The sequence below is a fragment of the Diabrotica virgifera genome, chromosome 8 (genome assembly GCF_917563875.1).
Source record: "Diabrotica virgifera virgifera chromosome 8, PGI_DIABVI_V3a".
Taxonomy (NCBI): domain Eukaryota; kingdom Metazoa; phylum Arthropoda; class Insecta; order Coleoptera; family Chrysomelidae; genus Diabrotica; species Diabrotica virgifera.
Genome location: NC_065450.1, coordinates 187,446,704 through 187,465,678, shown reverse-complemented (window position 1 = coordinate 187,465,678; position 18,975 = coordinate 187,446,704). Strand labels below are relative to the sequence as shown.

General features: G+C 31.8%; 1 protein-coding gene across 2 annotated transcripts in view; it reads right to left on the bottom strand.

Annotated features, from left to right (window-relative positions):
- Nucleotides 1–18,975, bottom strand: part of LOC126889419 (probable phospholipid-transporting ATPase IM) — a 534,973-nt gene that overhangs the window by 341,127 nt on the left and 174,871 nt on the right. Inside the window, exon 1 of one of the 2 annotated variants that reach the window (XM_050657713.1) lies at nucleotides 10,153–10,524. The exons of the other annotated variant lie outside the window; for it this stretch is intronic. The gene's annotated coding sequence lies outside the window, so the exon portion shown is untranslated. Of the gene's footprint in view, nucleotides 1–10,152; nucleotides 10,525–18,975 lie in introns of those variants that run through there. 2 annotated transcript variants of the gene reach the window in all.

Sequence of the window (18,975 nt, the reverse complement as noted above, 5' to 3'; positions counted from 1 at the left end):
CATATGCAGACAGCTATGTTCCTTTGTAAGTGTCTGCATATGCAGTCGTGTCCACGAATGTGTTACTAAGCTACGAGAAATTCAGTTGGATCAGGACAAGGTCTTATCAATTGCAACTGCAACAAAAACTGCTCCACAAACAGATGCAAGTGCAAGAAGACAATGATACTATGCAATTATAAGTGTCACCAAAACATTCGATAGAAAAATAAATAATAACTTTTATAATTGAAGTTTTTTATAATATAGTTGTTTGTATTACCAATTGTCAATTAGTTTTAAATGACGAATCATTATCGTTTTAGTAAAAATAATTATCTTACATCCAATTATATTGGTAGTAGTTTATTTAGTTTATCTATTTATTTTGGCTTTGTAGGTATACTATACTGTTTATACTAGGCCGTACTAGTTTATCCTGCAGCGTCCGTATTAATATCAGGATAAACTAGTTTGGCCAAGGCTAAACTAGTTTATTCTATCGAGTTAGGACAAGCCAGTTTGGCCTAGGCCATTCTAACGTCTTAACGCGTTCAGGACAAATTAGTTTGACCTAGGTCAAACTAGTTTATCCTGAAATCGGGTTTGGCCGGTAACATATGTATAATTAACATTGTGAAAACTTGTTGAAGGTGGTAAACCAAAAGAAACAACATTTAGACAAATTATAAAACATTGCTTGTTTCTCTTCGAGATCACATTTTTTTAATAATCTGGGTTATTTGCAGACGAAAGTTATTCTTGTGATTTTTTTCGCAAAATGCTTACTTAAAAAAACAGAAAAATGCAAATAAACAATTAAAAATGCCGACAAAATCAAATTTTAGCGTTTTTTTGATACCATCATTTCGAAAATATGATTCAAAATTAAAAAGCACAATTCTATTTTGGATATATCTTACAAAAACTAAAATGTATAAAACTCTTATAAGACCAGTTTTATATACGAAAATACACATACCGGCAAAATTAGCCGAACACCTTAAAAATGGGACATGTTTGATGTCTAGAATTTCCTAAACCCGTTGTCCGATTTGAGTGATTCTTTTAGTATGTTATAGCCATATTATTTAAAAATCTCGGTGTAATAATATTGTTGCTAGACAGGTAAATATCATTTTATACCGGGTGTAACAATCATACTGTGTTTTTTTCTTAAAGTTTGGAACACCCTGTGGAATATTCTAGCATATATAAAATATTGAGATTTAAACTCAATTATAGCCTTAGCCTTTCTTAACATTTTCTTTTTTGATTTATTTGCTTATGTTGGAAAATAAAAAGGTTATTGACTTTAACAATTAGCCTTGTCTTTCATCAACAAATCCTCATAGTAGGGGAGGAAAGTATGCTAAATTTGCAGTTACTCGAGCGTTATGGGGACCTATTGGATTGTGAAGAGTGGCTGCTAAAACCAAAAAAATTAAGTTAAGTTTTCCATAAAGTGTGGGACTCTCCATTTTTAAATTTAATTTTCCATTTCCACCAATCGCTTTTTCCATAATTAGAAAAATGTTGCGAATAAAAGTTGCTTATCTTTTCGTCAAGAATCCAAATCTGCAATAAAAATTGGGGGCTCCTTATTTACGATTTTAAAGTAACCCCCCACCCTACGTGTTTGGTGCCATTCGATGGATTTTTGAAAAATATTGAATACGTGTATTCTCCAGTTTACGATCTGATGTTCATTTCGCGAAATATCGTATTTAAAATTTTTAATTTAACCCCCACCCCTCTCCGTGGGGTGACGTGTTTAGTATTATTCGATAGATTTTTGAAAAGCATTGAAACCCCCACCTATTTATTAGTTTTTCGATCTGACGTTTATTTCGCGAAATATTCGCTTTTTTTTGTGAAACTTTGTGACTCACCCATTTTCTTACGCCCCGCTCAAATCGTCAGATTTTTGAAATTTACACTATTTTGCATGTACTTAACTTACCTTATCTTAATCTGACGATTTCGAGTTTTTCTAAGAATAGATTTTTTTTAGGTCCCCCCTTAATGAACTCTCCGGTGTTAAGAATCAATATATGGTATAGGTACATTTACAGGGTACAAGGTTTCTCCCCATGTGATAATCTTACTACCAATCCCAATGTGATAATCGAGTAACTGCAAAATTCCCTGCTTTGGCTCCCCTACCATCATTATCTGCTTAGTTTAATAAACAAGCCTAAAGTAATTCAATATATGTATTAAACAAATAAATTAATAACCGATGTAAGCGATGTCACAATGACGACCTCCCGTGGATTTCAGCTGAACTAGCTTTGAGGGGGGTTTTAATGTCAAACGCTAAGCGCACATGCATTGTAATATTCAGTATTTATTTTTGCATGTTTTTTTTTACAAATTTTATATACAACATCGACGAAGAATAAACATCAGATCGAAAAACTGCAAAATATACGTATTCAATATTTTTGAAAAATCTATCGAATGACACCAAACACGAGCCCCCACGGAGGTAGGGGTGAGGGATTTAATTTAAAATCTTAAATAGGAGTCACCAACTTTTACTGCATATTTGGATTCTTTACGTAAAAATAAGCAAATTTTATTCGACACATTTTTTCGAAGTATGGATAGATAGCGCTATAATCGGAAAAAAACGATTGTTTCAAATGGAAAATTAAATTAAAAAATGAAAAGTCCCCCACTATATGAAAAACTTAACTTAACCTTATTCTGGTTTTAGCACGTACTCTTCACAATCCAATAGGTCCCCATAACGCTCGAGTATTTGCAAATTTAGCATACTTTCCTCCCCTATTATGAGGATTTATTGATGAAAAACGTGGATAGTTGTTAACGCACATAACTTTTTTATTATCCCACATAATTAAATAAATCGAAAAGTTAGATGTTAAAAAAGCCTATCTCTACAATTGAGTTTTAATTTTAATATTTTACATATGTTAGAATATTCCACACGGTGTTCCAAACTTTAAGAAAAAAACACAGTATGATTGTTACACCCGGTATAAAATGATATTTACCTGTCTAGCAACAATAGTATCACAGCGATATTCTTAAATAATAAGGCTATAACATACTAAAAGAATCACTTAAATCGGACCACTGGTTTAGGACACTCGAGTCATCAAACATGTCCCATTTTTAAAGTGTTCGGCTAATTTTGCCGGTGTGTGTATAACAATCTATTGGAAACTTTTGAAAGAAAATAGACTAAGTGCCGTTATAGGTGAAATTTCTTAATCATTTTAGGCACAATGGGACCCTATAACTTAAATAGTAGAACCTAAAAGAAAACGTTTGAGCACTGTGCCGTCACTTTTCAGTGGCACATGCGTCGACAGTGGCGCATCAAACTTTCCACTTATGGACGGGATAAATAAATTAAAAGTTACCCTCCCTTACTAACAGAAATATTTTTTTTTTATTTTTTTAAGTTCTATGTGATTAACACATAGTATTCAGCGTAATTTTAACCCACCACCCCCTTCCCCCTGCCCCCTCCATCAAAAACTTCATTTTTCGTTTTTATTTTTTTTTTGGTGGGATGCAATCAATTTTAAAATTTCAAAAAATTCACACACATAGCTGAGGCTTTTGTAAAACATGCCTATTTTTTATAGACCCATAGGTAGAGTGTACATAACCTCAAAAAATTAAAAGAAATTTTTTTTTTCAAAAAATCGTATAACTTTTTGTAAGGAATAGCTGCAGGTCTAATTTTTTCTTAATCTGGTGTGTTTTATCAAACACTATAATTTTAATTTTTTTCAGATTTTTCCGTAAGGCTCCCCACCTTCAAAAATCCGAAAAACTGTTTTTTGGGGGGTTGTGGAGGATTTTCCTTATTTTATAGATTTCATAATATATCAAATTAATTTTGTTTTTATAGGTTATACGTAACTTGAAGTAACTGAGTCCTTTAGAATATTTAAAAATCAGAAAAACACGTTCAAACCCCCCAAAACCCCCTTAAAAAACAGTTTTTTGGATTTTTGAAGGTGACCAGCGTTACAGAAAAATCTGAAAAAAATTAAAAATATAGTGTTTGATAAAATACACAAGACTAAGAAAAAATTAGATCTGCAGCTATCCCCAAAAAAAGTTATATACTTTTTTCCAAAAGAAAAATTTTAAAATTTTTTTGAGGTTATGTAAACTCAACCTACAGGTCTATAAAAAATAGACATGTTTTATAAAAGCCTTAACTATGCTTGTGAATTTTTTGAAATTTTAAAATTGATTGCATCCCATCAAAAAAAAAATAAAATCGAAAAATAAAGTTTTTGATGGTAGGGGCAGTGATAAGGGGGTGGTGGGTTAAAATTAAGATGAATGTTATGTCTTAATCACATAAAACTTAAAAAAATGAAAAAAATTAAATTCTGGTAATGAGGGAGGGCATTTTTTAATTTATGTATCCCGTCCATAAGTGGAAAGTTTGATGCGCCACTGTAGACGCATGTGCCACTGAAAAGTGACGGCACAGTGCTCAAACGTTTTCTTTTAGGTTCTACTATTTAAGTTATAGGGTCCCGTCGTGCCTAAAATGATTAAGAAATTTCACCTATAGCGGCTCTTAGTCTAAAAATCCTATTAATCATAATGGTGTAGTGTTGCCCAAATGCAATAACAGGACGAGACTTAGACAGTCTTGGTCTTGCGCCAATACACCTGGTCTTGGTCTTGCAAGTCTCGCAGTTACCCATTAGCCTATTGCTATTTATTAAACCGTACTTTAAATCTTGGAACAATGTAACAGAGTAGGTATATTTAAAACTTGAATTAACAGCCATAGCATAGTAAAGACCAACCAAAATAATAAATGTCTAAACTACTGATACCGGTGAAAGCTCAATTGGGAATGAAGTTTAGTGATGGGTTTTAAGACCATGTTACCTTATTATGTTTTTTAATATCATTTTAATATTTTAAAATTAGGAATCTTAGAATTACTTGGAATCTTGGTAGTCTTACAGGTAAGAGTCTGGAGTTAGTGGATGCGCTCAAACGAAGAAGAGTTCAAATTGCTTGTATTCAAGAAACTAGGTGGAAAGGACAAAGGGCGAAAGAACTAGGTGATGGATATAAATTGTGGTATGTAGGGAGTAGTAATACTAGAAATGGAATTGGTATAATTGCTGATAGTGAAATGAAAAATAACGTAGTAGAAGTTGTAAGAACGAGTGATAGAATGATGTCAGTGAAATTTGTAATTGATAAAGAGGTATTGAATGTTGTGTGTGTGTATGCTCCTCAAACAGGTCTGGGTGAGAATGAAAGAAGAGCTTTCTATGACCAATCAGGAGACGTACTGAGTGATATTCCATCAGAGGAGAAAGTTATAATAGGAGGTGATTTCAATGCACATGTGGGCCAAGCCAAGACAGGATATGAAGCAATACATGGGGGATTAGGCTTTGGAACTAGAAATAAAGCTGGAGATGATATGCTAGAATTAGCAACAGCATTGGATATGGCGATTGTTAACACATTCTTTAAAAAGAGAGAAACTCAACTTATTACCTACAAAAGTGGACAACATCAATCCCAAATAGACTACTTCATGATAAGGAAAGAAGACATACGTGAATGCAAGAACTGCAAGGTAATAGTTAGTGAGACAGTAAGATAACAACATAAGCTGCTTGTTCTGGACATCGAAGTAAAAAGCGAAACTAAACAAAAATATCGGAGAGGATCACAAAAAATCCAGTGGTGGATGCTAAAAGATGAGAAGGAAGGTCTATTCAGGGAAAGAATAATAGAAAAAATATGTTGGAACATGAAAAGAAGCCCTAACACAATTTGGAGAAAAATGGCCAATATTATTAGAGGGACGGTTATTGAAATACTTGGGAAAACGTCAGGAAAGAAGTTTGAGGATAAAGAGACTTGGTGGTGGTCAAATGAAGTACAAGCAAAAATAAAAGAGAAGAGAAAATTATATAAAAAGTGGCAAGAAACCAGATCGGACATAGATCTTCAAATCTATATGGTCGCCAAAAAGGAAGCGAAAGTAGCAGTAGCAAAAACTAAAGCAGAAGCGTATTCAAACCTATACGATCAACTTGATACCAGGGAAGGCGAAGCAAAGATATATAAAATAGCCAAACATAGAGCAAAGAAAGCAAGAGATTTTAATCAGATTAGATGTATCCGAGATGAAAATAATAAAATACTAATTCACGAAAAGGATGTCAAAAAGAGATGGAGAAAGTATTTTGACAGTTTATTAAATGAAGAATTTGACAGACAGCCTGTGGAGTTAACGGAGACAGTAACAGCAATGGTCACCAGAATAACAAACGAGGAAGTGGCTCAAGCGCTTCAAAAAATAAAGAAAGGAAAAGCAGTCGGGCCAGATGATATTCCTGGGGAAGTATGGAGAGCATTGGGAGAGACAGGAATAAGTTGGCTAGCAGGTCTATTTGATAGAATTATGGAAGTTGGACAAATGTCAGATGAATGGAGAAGCAGTATATTAGTACCTGTCTACAAAAACAAGGGAGACATACAACAATGCACAAACTACATTGATGTTGTGATTTTATTTGTAATTTAGATATCTGTTGGTGTAACATAAATGAGTCAGATAAAATTAAATTATCAGTAGTAATTGCACAAGAGCTCTGAAATTATTGAATTTTCCCCGAGTGACACTTTGACAGTTTTAATTTCACGAGACGAAGGGGAGTGAAATTATGTCAAAGTGTCACGAGAGCAAAAATTCTATATTAATTTCAGAGGTCGAGTGCAATTTGTTGCGATTATTTCATGAATAAAACTGTTCAAAACAAAAATTTTATTGTAATTTATTTATGTAAGTACCATTAAACACACAGTTTTTATAAATATTTCACGATTGAAAGTCATCACTTTTATAATTTTTAAAACATTAATTGTCATTAATGTCACTGAATGTATTTTTTCGTAGCAACGAAGGGCATCTGACGTAATATACTTAACAACGGGAGATTATCAAAAATTATCGATTTAATTCAGATTTCTCTAGCTTTCTATTGGTCAGAATCTCCTATGAATGAAATAATCAGAATAATTTGTTTACCAAATTTGTTTAATTTTTTAATCAAATTTGTTTAATTTTTTGTTGTTTTGTATTTTGATAACGATTTCCGAAGCGGAAATCGAAACGTCAAATAAATTAAATTTGAAACTCAAATTGTGGCTCATTCCCAAATAAAATAGTGAATTGCATAATATGCCACAAAAAATATCTTCAGAACAATATCACGATTTATTATTAATATGAAGTTCAGAGAAATAAGGAAAAAAAATATCCTGTTGGTTACAAAACCCTCTCCAGGCCGAAACCAAATTTTTTGAGTAGTATGGACATCTATAATAATAACCTATACGTTTCCTGCAGCCGATTTTGATGATATACATAGTTGTAAACAAATGAAGATCAACAAACGGTAAATTTTCGCTTTTCTCGTCTGTTACCAAAAAGTTAAACATTTTAAACAAATTTGAGAGTAAGAAACTCATAAATCGTATAAAAAACTTCAATATGGCGTTCGTTGAATATGTCTTTCCTTATTAGTTACTTAGAAAAATTGCAAAATAAATCATAAATTTTGAGTTTTTATAAATATTCATAACTTATGTAAAAATTAACTTAGAACCTTCTTATTACACGGAATGCTGAGACTTCTGGTGCTTAAATCATACTCTAAATTTCAAAGCAATTGGTAAAATAGTTTAAAAGTTATTTAATTTGTTTATCCCAAATTCATTTTTTTGCAACAAGTCAGAAAATTATGTTACAGTAATACTTTGGATAGTTTATGAAAGAAGAAGATTTACACTATTAATTTAATAAAAAAAAAATGACAAAAAATAATTCTAAATATGCAAGAACATGTGAATTAAAAAAAAAAGGGGGGGCTAACTTCGTCCCTAATTGTCCATTGTGTTTCTTTCTAAATGTGTATAAAAATTCAGTCTTTCTAAATATGAAAAAGTAATTTTTCTACGGGTAACGGTTAAAAAGTTATTTTAATTGTTTATAAGTAAGCAAAAAATCTACATGTTTTTGCAAAATAATTTTACACTGTGTAAAATTAATTTTTGTCATTTTTTTTAATTAAGTTAATAGTATAAATGTTCTTCTTTCATAAACTGTCCGAAGTATTACTGTAACTTCATAATTTTCTGATTTATCTTCTTCTTCTTCAGGTGCCATCTCCGCTACGGAGGTTGGCAATCATCATAGCTATTTTAATTTTTGAGGCAGTAGCTCTAAATAGTTGTTTTGAGCTGCATCCAAACCATTCTCTCAGGTTCTTCAGCCATGAAATTCGTCTTCTGCCGATGCTTCTTCTGCCATCTATCTTTCCCTGCATTATGAGTCGCAGGATGCCATACTTCTCGCCCCTCATCACATGTCCGAGGTACTGTAGTTTTCTTTCTTTAATTGTCAGTTCAACTTCCTTCTCTTTACCTATTCTTCTCAGTACTTCATTGTTCGTAACTCTATCTACCCAGGAAACCCTCATAATTCTTCTATACGTCCACATTTCAAAGGCGTTAAGTCGTCTCATTGTCTCTACATTTAACGTCCATGATTCCAGTCCATAGTATAGTACACTATATACGTAGCATTTTGTTAGGCGTACTTTAAGAGCTAATGTTAAATCTTTACTACATAGGACCTTTTTCATTTTCATAAAATTAGAACGTGCTTTCTCGATTCTGACTTTGATTTCTGCAGTGTAGTCATTATTTTCGAAGTGTCCCTAGGTAAGTGTACTTTTTTACTCTTTCGATCTGCTGGCCCTCTACTATCAAGATTTCGTTAGTATTATGGTTGTTTTTACTAATTTTCATAAACTTTGTCTTTTTGATATTGAGAGAGAGTCCGTACTCCCTACTACACCTTACTATTTTACTCATGAGTATTTGCAGGTCTTGTAAATTATCGGCTATTATTACTGTATCATCTGCATATCTGATGTTGTTAACTAAGACTCCATTTACTCTTATGCCGACTGTTTCATCTTCCAGAGTTTCTCGCATTACCTCTTCAGAATAAGCGTTAAATAATAGAGGTGATAGTATGCAGCCTTGCCTGACTCCTCTTTTTATTTCCATTTCTTCAGATGTTTCTGTTTCAATTCTTACTATTGCTCGCTGATTGTAATAGAGATGTGTTATTAGTCTTAAATCTCTTTCATCTAGGTTTTTAGTTTTTAGAATTTCCATGAGTCGGTCATGTTTTATTTTATCAAACGCTTTATTGTAGTCTATAAAACAGACGTAAAGAGAACGGTTAACATCCAAACATCTCTGTGTCAGCACGTTGAAGGAGAATAATGCCTCTCTGGTGCCCATTCCATTGCGGAACCCATATTGATTTATAGTGTTGCAAAAAAAAATTATTTTGGGATAAACAAATTGAATAACTTTTAAATTATTTTAACAATTGCTTTGAAATTTAGGGTATGATTTAAGCACCAGAAGTCTCAGCATTCCGTGTAATAAGAATGTTCTAAGTTAATTTTTACATAAGTTATGAATATTAATAAAAACTCAAAATTTATGACTTATTTTGTAATTTTCTAAGCAACCAATAAGGATCGACATATTCAGCGAACGCCAAATTGAAGTTTTTTATACGATTTATGAGTTTTTTACTCTCAAATTTGTTTAAAATGCTTAACTTTTTGGTTATAGACGAAAAAAGCGAAAATTTGCCGTTTTTTGATCTTCATTTCTGGACCTCGGAGGTAAACTACACTATGTCGACATGGTGTTTTTTTGAACAAGTTTTTTTAATTCACTTGTTTTATTAGTTGGATTATATAAATTGGTTATATATTATCATTAAAATATAGTCATATTGTCTTTCAAATAATTATGGGGTATATCAGATTTTTATTAACATCCTAAGTGCTCTAAACTTTGTTGCAAACACACGCTAAACACAGTTGCTCGAAATGACATAGTGTAGTTTACCTCCGAGGTCCAGATTTGTTTATAATGTATATCATCAAAATCAGCTGCAGGAAACATGTAAGTTATTATTATAGATGTCCATACTACTCAAAAAGTTTGGTTTCGGCCTGGAGGGGGATGTGTTACGAGCAAAATCTTATTTCTCTGGACTAATGTGGCAAGATAAATTTATAAATTATTATATCAACATACCTTAAAAAATGTGGAAAACCATGTTACTCATAAAGAGCCGATCAAACCAATCACTACCAAATTCAAACTATCAAATTATTTTCACAAAACGGCTGCCCAAAAACTAAACACCCCGTATAAAATGAATTCAATTTGGCAGAAACGACCCGCGGATTGATATCACAGACACTGAACTGAAACTGATAAGCGCTTACGTGGGGTTAGACGGGCAACTCCTAGACCTCCACGGGGATGGTCTACAGTTACCTAGTGACGTCCAATAGATTGACAAATAGTCAAAGTACCTTGGAAAAATCAATCACTTTATAAAAAGATTCTCGACTTTTTATTTGTGTTTATTCCGCGGAGTTTTCGTCGATTGTTTTTCGATATCTTCACCTAGTTGGTTCGCTCCGCTGAGAGATAAGGAATGCTTTACAATGGTAGGTTAATTAAGGCAGCGGCGTGCGGCAAATAATAAATAATACAAAAAAAGGAAAATGGAAAGTTTTCAAAACGTGTTTAAATACTGTACTACACAAATAGTATTGAATAAAAATAATAAATCGGAACACTTGCCATTTTGTAAATTTTTTTAATTTTGTGCTTTTAATGTTTTTAAATGATCGTGGCACCATAGAAACAAAATTTTGACATTTTTCATAAAGTATTTTTGTCAAATTTTGGCAAAAACTTTACTTGTTTTATACAAGCAACAGATTTTTTGCATTTACGATAAGTTTCAGGTTTATTCTGATAAATTCAGAACACTTTTCATTATTGTTTTCAAATCGTATTGATATGACTCCCGAAAATATTGCAAACGTTGTGGCATTTCATGAAGATGATCTCAGTGTACGTTATACAGGGTGTTTCATTGGGAAAGTAACATACGTTAACTGTAGAAAGAGGACACTTAGGCGGTCTCAAAAATACCATACTTAATGGGTCTTACTCCATTAATAACAAAGATACTGGGTGTTTTATCGATTTTGCCATTTTCTTAATTGGTTCATAACTTTTTAACCACGCTGTATATTTATTTTATATTTGTCACGCAAATATCATTTAAGGTGTACAATATATTAATTTATTTACAATTGTAAAAAATGCAGGTCCGGATTAAAAAATACTGGAAAAATATTCCGACCCAAAACAACACCCTGTAAATTAATTTGTTTTAAAATGGATTTTTCATTTGAAAAGAGGATGAAAAACTAAATTTAGTGGTATACTTTGAATTTTCGGCAATATGATTTTTCTGGTGAAATTTTTAATTTGAATTCTGAAATTATGTGAATTGAAATTTTTTCTAAGTAGAAAAAAATTGAAATACAGCTTACAACTTGTCAATCGCACTGTATATTGATTTTATATTTAACACGCGAATATTCTTTTAGGTGTCCAATCAATTAATTTATTTACAATTATAAAAATACAGGTCCGGATTAAAAAATATTGTATACATGTTCCGACCTAAAAAATATTAAATTTTTTTAAAATGGATTTTGCATTTGAAAAGAGGATGAAAAACTAAATTTAGTGGAATACTTTGAATTTTCGGCAAAATGATTTTTCTGATAAAATTTTAAATTTGAATTCTGAAATTATGTGAATTGCGAAGGTCCAAGTAAAATAAATTAAAATATGACTTAATTTTAATTAATACCATTATTTAATCTAAATTGGTAAAATATTAACATTTGCACACATAACAATAATTTTTAATGGTGGTAATTTTGACTAAGTACTTTAGTTTTGAATAGTTATTATGCTGCAAATTTTCGCTCTTTTGTTATAATTAAACGCTTTTATTTAGTTCAACAGTTTGCGTCAAATTTTTAGCCGTTAATTTGAGTGCCTTTTCTCCAATGCAAATGAATGAAAATTTGCAGACATATGCATTCGCGGGAACAATACACGAATAATCAATAAAAAATTTTTTTATTTATGTTTATTAATTGTTTAAATAAAAAAAACGGTTTTAATGGAAAATGCTTAAATTCTCTTGTTTTTTACAATGTAAAAACTTGAAACTTTTACGAATTGTAGCTAATGATATGAACTATACATAATTTCACTTTTTACGTTAATTGTTTACCATATGCTTCATAAATAAACAATAAAGTTTCAAATTTTTTGCCGATTCCGACTACTTTTCATGACAATATATTTTAATGTTTGAAAAAGTGTAAGGCTAATAAAAAGTAAAAAATAAAAAAATACGAAAAAAAAATTTTTAAGAAACGCTTTTCTTTAGTTACGAGTGACTAAATTAAAAATATTATAAAAAAAATAAACTAAAAAGCAAAAAATAAAAAAAATTGAAAAAATCTAACACATTCGTTAAAGAAAAGCGTGGGGCGAAAACCGTTTATTCGATGAAGACGCGCCACGCTTTTCTTTGACGAATGTGTTAGATTTTTTCACTTTTTTTTATTTTTTGCTTTTTAGTTTATTTTTTTTATAATATTTTTAATTTAGTCACTCGTAACTAAAGAAAAGCGTTTCTTAAAAATTTTTTTTCATATTTTTTTATTTTTAGATAGGTACGTTGTTGATTAAAGTGATGTATTCTTTATTGGCCCTTTATTCATTATTTAAAGATGAATATTCGCCATAAACTATTTGTCACACATAATAAAAAAACACTGAAATGTTAACATTTTACCAATTTAGATTAAATATTGGTATTAATTAAAATTTAAGTCGCATTTTAATTTTTTCTACGTAGAACCCTCGCAAATTGACATACCTATGTAATTTCAGAATTCAAATTTAAAATTTTACCAGAAAAATAATTTTGCCGAAAATTCAAAGTATACCACTAAATTTAGTTTTTCATCCTCTTTTCAAATGCAAAGTCCATTTTAAAAAAAATTAATATACAGGGTGTTTTTTGGGTCGGAACATTTATACAATATTTTTTAATCCGGACCTGTATTTTTATAATTGTAAATAAATTAATTGATTGGACACCTAAAAGAATATTCGCGTGTTAAATATAAAATCAATATACAATGTGGTTGACAAGTTGTAAGCTGTATTTCAATTTTTTTCTACTTATAGCTCTCGCAATTCACATAATTTCAGAATTCAAATAAAAATTTGACCAGAAAAATCATTTTGCCGAAAATTCAAAGTATACCACTAAATTTAGTTTTTCATCCTCTTTTCAACTGAAAAATCCATTTTAAAAAAATTTAATATACAGTGTGTTGTTTTTGGGTCGGAACATTTTTTCAATATTTTTTAATCCGGACCTGGATTTTTTACAATTGAATGTAAATTAATTTATTGTACACCTTAAAGGTTATTTTCCTGCCAAATATAAAATAAATATACAGTGTGGTTAAATAGTTATGAACCAAATAAGAAAATGGTAAAATAGATAAAACACCCAGTATCTTTGTTATTAATGGAGTAAGACCCATTAAGTACGGTATTTTTGAGACTGCCTAAATGTCCTCTTTCTACAGTTAACGTATGCTACTTTCCCAATGAAACACCCTGTATATTGCAAATCATTTGAATATGTATTGCTAAAAGTATCGTCCATGATGCTCCTACCACGTATTGTCAGACTAGAGCAGGGATTCCCAACCGGTGGTACGCGTACCACTGGTGGTACGCGGAAAGGTTTCAGGTGGTACGCGTCGCATGGGTGAACCAAGCGATTACTAATGGGCCTTTAACTGCGAAAGGGCCACTCTTCAGCCGTTTCTTCAAACTGAGGTCAGAAGTTTTAATGCTTTTAGCTGAAAAATATAATGACAGACTCAACACGCTGAACATGGGTCTTCAGAGAGCAAATACCCTTCACAGCCAATGAGGAAATAAACTCCTTCAAGAAAAAGTTAGTTCCTTTATGTTTCCAAAAACACAAGGGAAGGATGTCTGTACGTTTCCGACTATGTCATCATTTTTTGACGAAAACGAAATATCTCGACTAAGAGATGTGGTTGCTAATTTAATTTATCACTTGGAATCACTTCAAGAAAGTTTTAATAAATATTTCTCTGAAGATTATTCCAAACTTCACTAGATCAGAAATTGTTTTGCAGGAAGCTCACCAAATAAGTTAGAATTACAGGATTTACAGAAAACATTCATCAATTTCACAGAAGACACTTGTAAAAAGAAAAGGATAAAATAAAACAAGCCAATGGACATAATTTTGATAGCAAATATGTTTCTAAAAAATTGGGTGGCTTCCTTCATTTCCATGACCGCCCCTCGCCCCCCCCCCCCACCAACCTGTGTTTGTTGGTACGCCAAAATCTTCAAAATGTATCAGGTGGTACGAAGTTGCTCGAAGGTTGGGAACCCCTGAACTAGAGAATACAGCACTAGAAGACCAGGATCAGGCAGAAAAAGGTGCGGATATCAACGTGATGAACGTTTTTTAAGGATTTCCGCATTACGGAACCGCTCTTTAACGTCAAATGTTCTTGATAGTCGTTTGTTAGAAGCTCGAGAACTCATATTTCTGCACATTTACGTTATTATAAGCCAGTAGCATTCTATAAATTAACAGCAGCTCATCAGGCTAACACGATGAGATTTACGAATGCTTACAGAGGCTGGAATGTTCAGCAAGTCAAGTCAAGATACGTTATTTAACCCGCGTCTAGGATTTCTCGCCTCTTCACGGAAAGAGGGCTAGTAGATGTGTTTTGCAATGGGGATCATATGACAGCCAAAGAACAAACGCCAGTCGTATCACTTCTACCACCCAGACAAGGTTTTTCTTGGGGTTTCTTCTCCTCAGCTTCAGTACCAAGCCTGAAACGAAGACACAAGCTCAGGAAATAAACGGTCCCTTTCAGATTTTGGGATTTTTATTTTTGGAAAACTCGTGGAGGTTAGCTGTGGCTAGATCGTCTCCTAGGAATAGGTATCATTGTGTAATGAAGGTAGGAAACAACAGAAAACTACCTTCCCCCTATCCTGTGTGGTTTTAGGCGACTCTGATGGAGCATACGCGAACGCTCAGTTTTCTCTTTGGTACACATTGTATGTGTGTAGGTGTAAGTTTTCTTAATGGGTTTTTAGTGTGGTATAGTATGTTTTGTTTTTGTTTTGAGTGTAGGGTGAAATGAGCGTTTCTGGATGTAGTGAGGGGTATATGTATATCATGTGTGTGTGATATATTTTTAAAATTGTAGTATGCGACACATTCGTCCGTGGAAGAATAAATTGATTATAAGTCTTTCTTTTTTCTTTTTTATTTATTTCTCTTTACCTAAAAATAAAATATTTTATGTACGAAGTACCGGCACTGAGTTTTTCTTATCGTTATCAGCCTTGATTATCAATATTATGTTTATTTAAGCCGGTATAGCTGGAATTATTAAATGCAAAAATTCTAGTTTTGTTCTCTGTACAATGATGACGAAACGAAGCGAAATGTGGTTTTCCGTTTTTGATATCAGCACCAGTTCTAAAAATAGTGGTTGATTATATTTTAAAAGTGTGTACCGCATAATGTATTATTCGATGTAACATTTTATGCACAAACACGTTATAAAATACTACATTCACGTTATACATTCTTAACATTTTTTATCACTCATTTATGATAGAATAAACTTCTAATAATAATAATATATAAACTTCTACACAGGGTGAGTCACCACTAATGGGACGGAAGATTACAGCGAAATGGTAAAAGATTTGAAAAAATTTTTAAATTAATAGATTGCAAGTTGATAAAAGCTACATTTTAAAATTATTTTGAAATATACAGGGTGTCCCAATAAATGGAGGCGTATCAAAGTTATATTTTTTCTTATGGAATATCCTGTATTTTATTGCATTTTTTAATTGTCCGCAAAAAATAAGATATAGTTTCATAAGGCTTCCCTATACCTATGTACAGAGTGTTCTGAGTTATATTGACTTTTCTTAAAATGTAAAGTTTTAAAAGAAGGCTTATTCTCAAGTTATTTAAGAAATTATAAAAATATTACTTTTACATCTAAATTGTTGGATATTGGTTGAGTGTATTCCATGATTAATTATTACACATTTGCCTACAGGGTGTTCAAAACTTACAGTTTCATTATTGAAGTATTCAATGTGTAATATGATGCTTATTTTAAATGGAACACCATGTATATTAATAAATAATTATACTTAACAAATTTACCTCTTTCGAATGGTGTATGGATGTCCTACACCTAGGTCACATAGTTTTTGCGTAATTTACAATTATTTAGATTCTTAATCTGTAAATCGATTTTAAAACAAAAGATGTAGTTAATTAATGTCATTGTATGACATTGTCATTTTATGACAATACGTTCTGGTAATTATCTTATAATTACTGCATTCCATGATTGATTATTACACATTTATTTACAGGGTGTTCAAAATTTACAGTTTCATTATTGGATTATTCAATGTAGCATAATATGATGGTTATTTTATTAGAACACCATGTATATTAATCACTGATTATACTAAACACAGGTTCCTCTTTCGAATGGTATATAGATGTTCTATAACTAGGAGTCATAGTCTTTGCGTTATTTACAATGTTCTTAAACGGTAGATCGATTTTAAAAATATTTATAGTAACTCTCAATTTTTAAACTCATCATCTTCGCAAAGTTTTGTTATAGATAATAGAGTAGAGAGTGTAGTTGTAACTAAAAATATGTAGCGTTCTTCAAAAGCGTTTGAAATTCTTAATTTCATAAAAATATCATCTGAAGTAGTAGGGTAGGAAGTGTAGCATTTACAATATTTTTAATATAACCCCATTTAAAAAAATTCATCTTGGTCAATTCTGGTGACCTAGGTGGCCAAATATATGGACCGAATATATCTACCCATTTATTTCTAAATTTTATGTTGAGGTTGTTCTTAACATCATGTCAAAAGTAGGCAGGAACTCCGTCGTCCAATTGGAGCCACATGTTTGCTCGCACGCTAAGTGGAAGGTTTTAAGATGGATCCAAAAAACTTGTTTTAAGAAATTTAAAAAAGTTGCTCCATTCAGATTTTCGTCAAAAAATATGGGTCACGAATCTCGATCAAGTACTCGCTCAGAATACTGCCCAAAACATTAGCACTTCATCGATGTTGGCGATCAACAGTAAAATGTTTGTTTACTGTATCATAATAAAATGAAAGCTATGTCTATTAACTAGACGATTACTATGAAAAGTAGGTAGATTCGTCTGTACACAATACATTCTTAAAAAAATCAGGATCTTCTCCAAATTCTAAAGTCTATAAACGAACAGTTAAACGTTCTTGTTCTGTCTAATGCTGGTGTAGTTGAGTTTTATACGGATGATAGTGGTTTTTCTTATGTATTCTACATACACTCGTTTGACTAATTTCCAATTGACTCGAAATTTTTCACGTACTAGTATTTGGGTTTTCCGTAACAGAAAGCAGGACATCAAGTTCGTTGACGTCATTAAAAATAAATGGTTTATTTTTATTTAACTTTTTATACCTATGCAACATCACCAGTAGCACGGAATCTATCGAGAAATCTCTCAAAAACGTCCTTTTTGGGTCTCTTCTATCAGGATACTTTTAAGCGTAAACTTTAGAAGCTAAGAGACAATTTTAAAAATATTCCCGAATGCAAAGTAGCATGTCTACTCTTTCATAGATAGCGTGATTATTCATTTTTATTAAAATGTTATAAGTAGTTAATTATGTTTATATAATAATATGTCCAATTTTTATTATAAGTTCCTGGACAAAATGATTAGTGCGGCAGATTCGTGCAAATATTATAAGAATTGTACATTTAATGATAGAAGCACATAATTTGGACCAGATATACTACACATATAAAGATTCAAAATTAGATATGTATGAGGCCATCTCAGAGTTTACCTTTTACAAAATTGGCGGGCATTCAAAATGGCGACGATACATACTATGTGACTAATAGCACGGTAATTTTTAAACGAAAAGTCCGACTTCAACCAAATTTGCATGTCGCATGTCTTTCCAACGCATGTCTAATTTTGAAAATCGGTTATACCATTCAAAAGTTACCGAGCTCCGAAATATGACTCAATTTCTATTTAAAAAAGGGAAAATGTTTGTTGATATATATGTATGTATTGTTATATTTCTATTTGATCTGAAAATTAAATTTTGATAATTATAAGCAGAATTCAATTTAATATAAAATATTTTCAATTTTCTCAACCACGGGCATATAAATTTAGAACAACCTGTATACAACAAATTGTTATATTTAATTTTAAGAAGTGATTAAACGAAACTCGGGAAAATGCGCTTAGAATAAACAAAGTGAATGGCGCGTACCATTATCGTTGTTCGCGGAAGGTTCGATCATTAGCCTATGCTAAATAAGACTCAGTTGGAATCGATAATAGGTCATTATCGTTGTCCGCGGAAGGTTCGATCATTAGCCGATGCTAAATAAGACTCAGTTGAAATAGAGAATAGGTCATTAAATTTTGTAAATAGTAGAAAGTAATTTTAGAATGGGAATTAACTATTTCTTTTTTGAAATCCATTAAGCATATTTAGAAAGTTTAAAAATTGGTTTTGAGGAATACTGCGAATGAGAGTTGGTGGTGGAAGGTTGATTTGTGAATCTGGAAGGGATATTTAGAAAGTAGGGGAATGAATGACAAATAGAGATCAGAATGTTTTGAGCTGTCGAGAAGTGAAGTCCAGTAGTAGACGGTAGTGTACGGAGAGTGAGAAAGCCGGTGTAGTTCCGTGAGTGTGGAGTATCTATCGTGGAACGAGAGGTAGGCCAGGTTGAGAGTAAAAGAACCTCCTTGAGCCAAGAGTGTCCCGGTAGCTGATTGCAGTTTCGAAAAAGGTAGAATACAG